General features: G+C 29.5%; 1 long non-coding RNA gene across 5 annotated transcripts; it reads right to left on the reverse strand.

Annotated features, from left to right (window-relative positions):
- Window positions 1–460: 460 nt before the first annotated feature.
- On the reverse strand, window positions 461–4431 carry LOC108487410 (uncharacterized). Of its 5 annotated transcripts, none has more exons than XR_008281329.1 (5): window positions 4182–4431; window positions 3553–3977; window positions 3133–3199; window positions 2925–2986; window positions 461–1076 (listed from the first exon to the last, which is right to left on the reverse strand). It is a non-coding gene; the product is annotated as an uncharacterized LOC108487410 (long non-coding RNA). The 5 variants fall into 5 exon arrangements; XR_001871632.2 differs by lacking the exon at window positions 461–1076 and having other exon boundaries at window positions 2766–3031; window positions 3553–3571; window positions 3709–3977; window positions 4182–4424; XR_008281328.1 differs by lacking the exon at window positions 461–1076 and having other exon boundaries at window positions 2766–2986; window positions 3553–3571; window positions 3709–3977; window positions 4182–4421.
- Window positions 4432–9155: the final 4724 nt, after the last annotated feature.

Here is a 9155-nt window from a genome sequence, read left to right on the forward strand (position 1 = left end):
GTTGACTGATCTTGACAGGGACAATGAGATTTTTGGTTGAGATAATTGATGTGAAGCTTTATCTTAATTTGAAAGTCGAAGCGGATGAGAGTATGTGACGTGAATCCAGTTACGTGATTGAAAATAAATTCACAATTTTAAGTTCTTGATCGTCTAAATAGGTACACACTTAAAAGTCGGTGGAAATAAAAAAGGAAAATAAACAAATGATAGCTTTGGATATAACTTACGAACTTAAACGAACCAGAAATGAATCGACGCTATAAGACAATGCAACCTAATTTCTATAAGGTTGTTTAAAACTCGAGAAGTTTGGAAAATGATAGAGACCTTGACCCACTATCTATAATGAGATAGGAACTAGAGGTATAAGGTTTTGATCGCCACACTTTGGGAAAGTGATAAAGATCAAATTTTGGGGTGAATGCCACATGAAGGAATTTCTTGATAAGTTTGGTAGTTCTTAAAAGAACAAAGAGAACTAGTTATATAAATTCATCAAAGTCTAACCTTACAGCAATGCCATAAACAAAATATATATAGGCAACTTAAAGGGTAAAACGAATGGCCACAAACCAGTCATTATTGCAGTTCTAGAATATCCACAAAAGATATTAAAGTCTTCTCTTTAACCAAACAGCCAAAAGAATTTCATAAATTTGTTTCATGCATGCTTATTGATTAAGGAAATAACCAAGAGAAGTATTCAGCTCCTTTGTGGATGGTGGCATTCAATGGTGCATCAAAAGTCATCTTTTCTTCCCAAAACCGATCGGCCACTTGGTGTGAAAGCTTTTGATTCTTTCGTAAAAAACGAACAACCCCCTCCCTGCATCCACTTTAATAAATGGCAGACATCCTTGCTTGGGAAAAAGGGAATGGCTTGCTTCTAGAAACTACTGGTTCATGGACGAAAATGATCATTCATTCACTCTTAAAAGTCCATCAAAATTCCTTCATGCACTATCCTTAATGTGACCAAATGTACCATGCTTCTTCAAGGATTTTAATGGTTTTTAATTCCTATTTTGAAAGGTTGCATTCGTTCCCCATAAGTTGACCAGCCATTGATATTCCTTTTAAGACAAAATAAATAAACATTAGGACACTATAAATGTTGAGACAAAGCTGTAATAACTTAACTTGGACAGAATTAAAACCCACTTTTAAGACACATTAAACATGCTTAAGACACATAATAATGATGTAATAAACTAGGACATAATTAACACACATATTAAACATGTAATTAAACAAGACATAATAATTTAAGACATATTTATGATGTTTGATTAAAACATAAAACAAACCTGTGGAAATTAATAGACTAATTAAAATCCAACAGTTTGGACTTTAGAGCCCTTAATTGCCTTTTTAGGTTTCTCATCCATAGCCCACTTTTTAAGCCCAAATGGCAGCTTCGGTTCGGGCCCAATTAAGGGATCATCACTATGCGTAAATATTTTACTAACATTTTCGCTTCAAAAGGAGTCAGATGTATGGAGCATGTTTTGTCAAGTGTGGAAAAATGTATTACTGCTGATATGAATCAGATGCTGCCGTCCAGGTATATGTATGAAGAGGTGTTTGCTACATTGAAAGGAATGGGCACAACAAAAGCTGTTGGTTTTGATGGCTTCCCAGTGGCATTTTTCAAAAATTATGGAGCTTCATTAGGGGAAGTAAGTATTCTTTGCCTTGAAATATTAAATGGAGGTATGTCTACGGTTTATTGCTTATTCCAAAAATTTCTCAGCCTTCGAAGGTGGAAAATTTCAGACCTAAGAGTCTTTGCACGGTCTTATATAAAATTATTGCATTGATAAGGCCCAGAGTATGCTTGGTCCGAGTCATCTGATGATAGATAATGTCCTTCTTGCTTTTGAAGTTCTTCATACTTTCAAGCAAAAGAACAGGGGGAAAAGGCTTGCTGGCGTTTAAATTGAACATGAGCAAAGCCTACGATTGAGTTGAATGATTGTTTATAAGACAAATGATGTTGAAGATGGGCTTTGACTCGACTAGCGTAGATTTTTTCATGTAGTGTATTAGCACTGTTTCGTACTTAACAGTGATCAATAGAAAAGAGGGTTATAAATTTAAACCTACCAGAGGTTTAAGGTAAGGGGATTCATTAAGTCCCTATTTATTTTTGGTTTGCAGTGAAGGACTGTCATTTTTGATAAGATTGGCTAGACGAGAAGGAACTTTGGAAGGTTCCAAAATCAGTCGACGGGGACCAAAGATCTCACATTTATTGTTTGTCGATGATTGTATCCTATTTGGGGAGGGTTCTTTAAAGGGAGTGAATGTTTCGAAAGGAATCCTTAAGGAGTATGAGGAAGTTTCGAATCAGTGCGTGAATTATGAAAAATCAACTGCTTTTTATAGCTCAAATACCTCTAATAAGTCCAAGAAGTTGGTATAAAAAATTCTAAATGTTCGTAATTTGACAAATCCCGAAAAATACTTGGGCCTTCCTAATATGGTAGGTAGGGCGAAAAGGAGGCCTTTCAATTGCTTAAAGATCGGCTAAGGTGTAAGATTGATTGTTGGAGCACAAGGTATTTATCTCAATCAGGTAAAGAAATTTTTATTAAATTCCTACATAAACTATGGCTTGTTTTTTTACTTCCGAACTCTCTTTACAAAGAAATGGAAAGTATATTTGTGAAATTCTGGTGGTAGAAAGGGCATGGTAAGAAAGGTATTCATTGGTGCGAATGGAGGAAACTAGGTGAATTAAAGAAGAATGGGGGTCTTGGTTTTCGATGTTCAGCGAAATTCAATTTATCATTACTAGCAAAACAAGGATGGAGGTTAATTAATTTTCTGAATTCTTTACTTGCTCATACATTAAAAGCTAAATACTACCCCGAAATAGATTCTTTAAATACAAGCTTAGATAATATATCTTCTTATACCTGGATGAGCATTTGGGCTACCAAAGGTATGCTCCATGACGGGATGTGCCGGAGTGTTGGATCTGGAACAAAAATTCCAATTAAAGATGCAGCTTGGGTGCCTGGTACTGGGGATCACAAAATTCAAAGTAGTGGAAAATGCAATGATGGTGGTTGATCTTATAGATAGGGATTCAAGACAATGGAAAGGAGAGTTTATCAAAAATACCTTCTGCGTAACTGATGTTGAGAGAGTTTTAAAAATCCTGTTGGCAAGGATTCCTCATGAGGATTATCTGGTGTGGAAAGGTGAGGCCTCAGGTGAGTATTCTGTTCGTAGTGCTTACAAAATGCTATTACAATTATCAGGGGATCCTAACCAGTTACAAAACTAGACAAAATACATGCATTACATGCCCTCTAAATTGAAAATTACAGTTTGGAAATGTTGTAGAAACTTTACCCCTACTCTATGTAATCTACAATACAGGAGACTGACAAATGAGGTTGTTTGTCCAAAATGCGCAGTAACAGTGGAGACCTATGAACATGTGTTTAGGGAGTGTCTTATAACAAGGGATACATGGAGACAATTAAATTGTGCTTGGCCAGAATTAGTGGAAGAGGCGAGTTTTATAGATTGGATTACCTGGTAGTCAGTGTCGAATCTTTACATGTGCAATTTGGGTATTGTGGACAGAAAGGAACAAGTGGATACATGAAAGGCAAAAGAAATCTGGGTTAGAAATTGCTAATTTTGTCTGAAGCTACATTATAGAACTGGATGGGTTGGAAAAAGTCTTACCTGCTAATCTGCTGGGGAATGAGAGTTGGAAGGCACCGAAAAGTCCATTTGCCAGAATCAACTTTGATGCAGCATACAACAAGAAGGATAATAGGTCTTGTTCAGGGCTTGTGGTTAGGGATTCGAATGTAATGGTTTTGGTAGCAAGAACTACTCTCAATGATAATGTACCTTTTGTTTTGCAGCGGAGGCTCTTGCCTGTGTTCAGAGACTCCAACTGGGAGTCGATTTGGGAGTTATGGCTGAGGAGATAGAAGGAGAGGCAAAATCTGTAATTAAAAAAAACATGGAGGATGATTGATGATAAGTCAGATATACATGCCTACATCAAAGACTGTCAGTGGTTGAGTAAGGGTTTTCAGACTTGTAAATTCATATTTGGGCACCGACCTAAAAATAGGGTTGCTCATCTCATCTACTTGCTACAGAAGGTCTGAGACGAGGGGAATTATGGAATATGAGAAGGAAGGTACCTGGTTTTGCAAAAACGACAGTGGAAAGAGATCGACAGAAGAGCCTATCCATTTGAAATATGGTGGGTCGTCATGCAAATCGAAGAAATAACGAGCCTTGAGAGGAATGGTGGTAAGCTGAGAATTCGTTTGGTACATTTTAAAAATAAGTAATTATGAAAGTTGTTTTCTTAAATTTATTCATGAGTCTTGCCTAATTAATTGTTGCTAATGCTGAAAAGATGCTTCTAGAGCAACTCTTGGTTTTAGCTGGGTTGTGATTTTTTTTCATTTTAATAATAAATCCTAATTGTTTAATCTAAAAAAACATATTATTAATATATTTTAAAAATACTTTTAATAACATGTCATCATTTTATTTATTAATTATGTACAAAATTATTCTCTATCAATATATCAAATATAATTTTTAACCAAATATCATGTTTTCTTTTTAGTTGTAAAATATTTTTGTTTTACAAAATTGTTTTTTTCTCAAATCATTTTCAGATTTTATATTGATGGTAAAAGAATTTGTATTTTAAAAGTAAAAATTTTAATATTAAATTAGAAATCAAAATTAAATACATCATAATATTTTTAATTTATACAAAATAAAAAATAATTGAAAATTACCTCGCACCAATATAGTACATTGAGTTATGGCAAATTGATTTTCCAATTAATTTTGAATTATTAAACTAAACAATTAATTTTTTATCCATTAAGTTTTTATATTTATTTTTATATATAAATTACATAATAAATATAATAAGTATTGTATGATTAAAAAGTTAGATTTAAATCCATTATATTAAAAAAAAGAGTTAGATTTAAATAGATTTATTCAAGAATCAGTTTACCAGTCCAAACTCTACCAAAATTTGAAAGGGTGAGAAACAATGTCATAATAAAAAAATGAGCTTGAGTAGAAATATTAAAGCCCGTTTGGCTTTCATATTCAAAATCTGAGGCCGACCTGACCTATTTTCATTTTTATAATATATTATTTTCATATGGTTTATGTATTATATTATTTATATCATATAAAAATTTAAATATATTATATTATAATGTAGATATAAAAATTTAAATTATTTATGTTTAGAAATTTAATAGAAGAAAAATATAATTATTTAATAAAATTAATTATTTTTTAAAATAAAAAAATTGGACAAACCTAAACAAGTTTGGTTTAATAATTTACAAATATAGGTAGATTTTTGTAAAATTTGAGGCTTTTATTTTGAGTTGGGTTGGGCTTAAAAAACTATATACGATATTGACACTGTGAATAAGCTTAACCTGAATCTGCCTCAACTCATGAAAACTTTTAGATTTAAAGATAATCTCAACCTATAAACTTCATTTTTTTAAAAGAAAAATTTATTTTTAGGATTCGATATTTTTTTGCCATCAATAAAACAATTAAAGTATATATTGATGGCAAAAAATTAAATTTAAAAAATATTTTTTTTAAAAAGATGGTGTTGGTATGATGGTGTTTGCTTTAAATCTAGAGATGTTCATGAATTGAGTCAAGTCAAATTTAGTTTGAGCTATGCGTAATGTCAATGCCATATGCAGTTGTTCAAGCCTAGCTTGACCCCAGATAAAAGCTTCAAAATTTGCTCAAACCCACCTAAATTTTGTTTGGTCATAATATTTTTATCAAATCCTCCCAAATTTTTACAGATTTTTAGCTTGAGCAGGTAGCACAATATTTGAACAGATGTATTTAACTTTAATTTTTTAATTATACAATACTTATTATATTTATTATGTAATTTATATATAAAAGAATAGTAAGACATAAAAAATATAAAACTTAATGGATAAAAATTAATTTTGGTTAAATATTTCAAATTTATTGAAAATTAAAATTTCAAAACTTTATACACTAAATTTGTTGAGGCGATCTTCAACAATTTTTATTTTTAATTTGTATAAATGAAAAATATATTATAGTGTAAATTGTTATTTCTAATTTATTATTACAATTTTATATTTTATTCATAAAATTTGAAAAATCAATTGAGAAAAAAATAATCTACTTTACAACTATGGGGTTATGTTGTTGTAGGGGCAGAGATAAGGGCAGTCATCCAAAGCAGGGGATATAAGTTCTTCCTTTTTAGGGAAAAGAGGAAGCTTTTTAGCTAGGTGTTTCTATTTTTCCTTAACTCTTTTCTTTATATATGTTCATTGATAAAACATTATAAAAATATGTAAACATATGATAAATGATGTTATTTAATAAGAGTATTTGAGTGTGTTCAAAATTTTGATTGCAATAATCAACTGAATCACATGTAGAGTTCAAATCTTTAATCTCAAAAACCATTATTTCCTAACTAAGGGCAATAATGTGGCATAAAGCTTTAATGGATATTAGAAAGAATAACCAAAGTGACAGTTTGTATCATAGGTTATATCATTTTGTTTGTTTTGTAGGGTTTTTCATAAATGGAATATAACTATAATTAAACAGCCGAATATCCAAAGCATGGGTTTTTTAGATACATATGTATGGGTTATTAGGGTTACTAAAAGCCCAAATAAGCAAGGGCATGGATAAAGATGAGATGGACAATGAAGTGCAGATAAAGAGTCTATTTCTAAAATACAACTAGTCTGTCATTTCATGACTCAAATAAACAAACAAATCTAGTTGGTGCTATCACATCAAAACAAACATACTATTAATAACCTAAATATGTTTTTAGCCACTAAATCACCATATTTGTTCTTGTAAGTTACTCAAGTTTGATTCAAAATCTTTTTTAATAATTATCGAGTTGAGTTTAATTTAAACTTAATAATATTCGGCTCGAACGATTTATTGACCTTTTATTTTTACATTATTAAATTATTATTAAATTGAGTTCAAGGTCAAATTTAAGTATAAAAATTAATAAATAAACTTTTTGAGTTATTCGATTATGTCTCGAGTCAAGTCTGAACTTAAAAATAGATATTTGATCAAATTTAAATCAAATATCCAATTATAAATTTTAAATCCGAGCTTGATAGCGTTTAAACTCGACTCAATTACACCCTAACATGAAGGATGGTTGAGATTTAGAGCACCCACACTTAGGATTCACTTGTCCATTTGATATTGACAACAACAATGAGGAAATCAGCACCCTCCGATTGAATGACTGGTGGGGTGGGGTCCAAAAAAATGGTTGATGTGATCCATGCTTTGATTGGTGGTGGTGGAGTTTGTAGATTAAGATGGAGATGATTTTATAGGTAAAGCGCTTAAACACATTCACAAGCCTGTGTTGTGACTCCAAAAAAAGATAGCTTAGTTTCACATGCCATAAGGTCACATGATTTTAGGTCTTTTTAGTTTTCGAAAATAACATGACTCTACCACCGCAACAACATTTCCCATTTCATTTCTCTCAGTCTTTTAAAGTTATATATATATTGACTCATCTAACCATTTTGAATTGACATTTAAACTTGATAAGCTTTATATTCATTTATAATTTTATTTTATTTTTTGGTTTTCATGTGCTATAATCGTATTTAATTAATTTATATCCATGCAATATATATTTTAGTTTCATATTATATGTTTTTTATAATCATACGAATCTTTAAAAAAATTATTATATTTATTTAGTACAATAATAATTCAATTTAAATTATTTTTAGAGAAGATGAATATCTAACTAATAAACCAACTTGAGTTTGATTGCAATTTTAATAAGTTTTAATGAGATTTTCTTTTACTGTATCCAAGACTAAATTTTAATAGTTTTAATTTTAATTTGAAGGTATATTAAAATTAAAAGATATTAGTGTTTAAATCTATATGAGATGTTTATGTAGATGACATGAAACCAATTTTAATAAAATAATAGTTAAAAATTGCTTAGAATCTTCATTTGGGGCTTAGATGACATACGTTCAAATTTTATAATCTTCTTCCCTTCTGATAAAATTTTTAATAAAAAGTAGTAAATATCAATATAATTTTTTATTATCTTTTATTATTTTTATATAAAATGTTTAATTAAAACAGGATTGAAATTGAGACCACTATTACACTTCATCTATACTTCAATTGTTGAATAAATTTTTTATAAATATATTTTTAATATGAAGCTTTTTTCATCAATATAGTGGCTTAACAAAATCTAGTATTTGTTAAATTTTTATTCTTTTTAAACCTATTAAATTTTTATTTAGAATGATACTTTCGTGATAAACAAGTATCAACACACAATTTCTATGTAATTAAAACTATATATAACTTAATATTATAATTTAAGAAATTTTTATAAAATATTTTTATTAAATTTTGATTAATTGAAAACTTGAATAAACTAAAGTTTATTAAATTACTTTGTCCAAAAAATTAATTCTTTAAAAATTATTATATTTTAGAGGAAAAGAATTAAAGCTAAGAAAAATAAGAATTTAATTTTGCAAGTAATTTTTATTTAAAAATTTAAGAAACTTAAAATACCCTAATTATTATATTTTAATTTAATTTTTATGATTTCTTTCACTGAATTGATATAACATTAATTCCATTAAAGATTTTATATACTAAGCTAGACTATGGCTCACTCAAAAGTGGGTAAAAAATTGTATAATAAATATACTTTATTACAAATTCACATAAAATTAAATGATGCCTTGGTTGTATTGATAAGCTTAAATGTTTATAATGCACGAGGCCCAAATATAAATCCCATATAGTATTATTTTATTAAAATAACATGAAAAGACAAAAATACTATTGTATTAATATTTGTTATTTTTCATATAAAAGTGTTTAATAATATCCCAATTAAGTTGGTGCCCGATTCACTTGTGGCACCAATTCAATCAAGGGCTTAATATAAGTATGGACTACAATCCTTTATATAAATCTTCTTTGTCTCAAAAAAGATTCTAAGCACCTCATACCTTACCAAAACTTTACCCCACCTTCTAAACTTCCATAACTTCTTTTAGTGGCTTTCAGCATAT

This window comes from Gossypium arboreum, chromosome 4 (assembly GCF_025698485.1).
Source record: "Gossypium arboreum isolate Shixiya-1 chromosome 4, ASM2569848v2, whole genome shotgun sequence".
Taxonomy (NCBI): Eukaryota; Viridiplantae; Streptophyta; class Magnoliopsida; order Malvales; family Malvaceae; genus Gossypium; species Gossypium arboreum.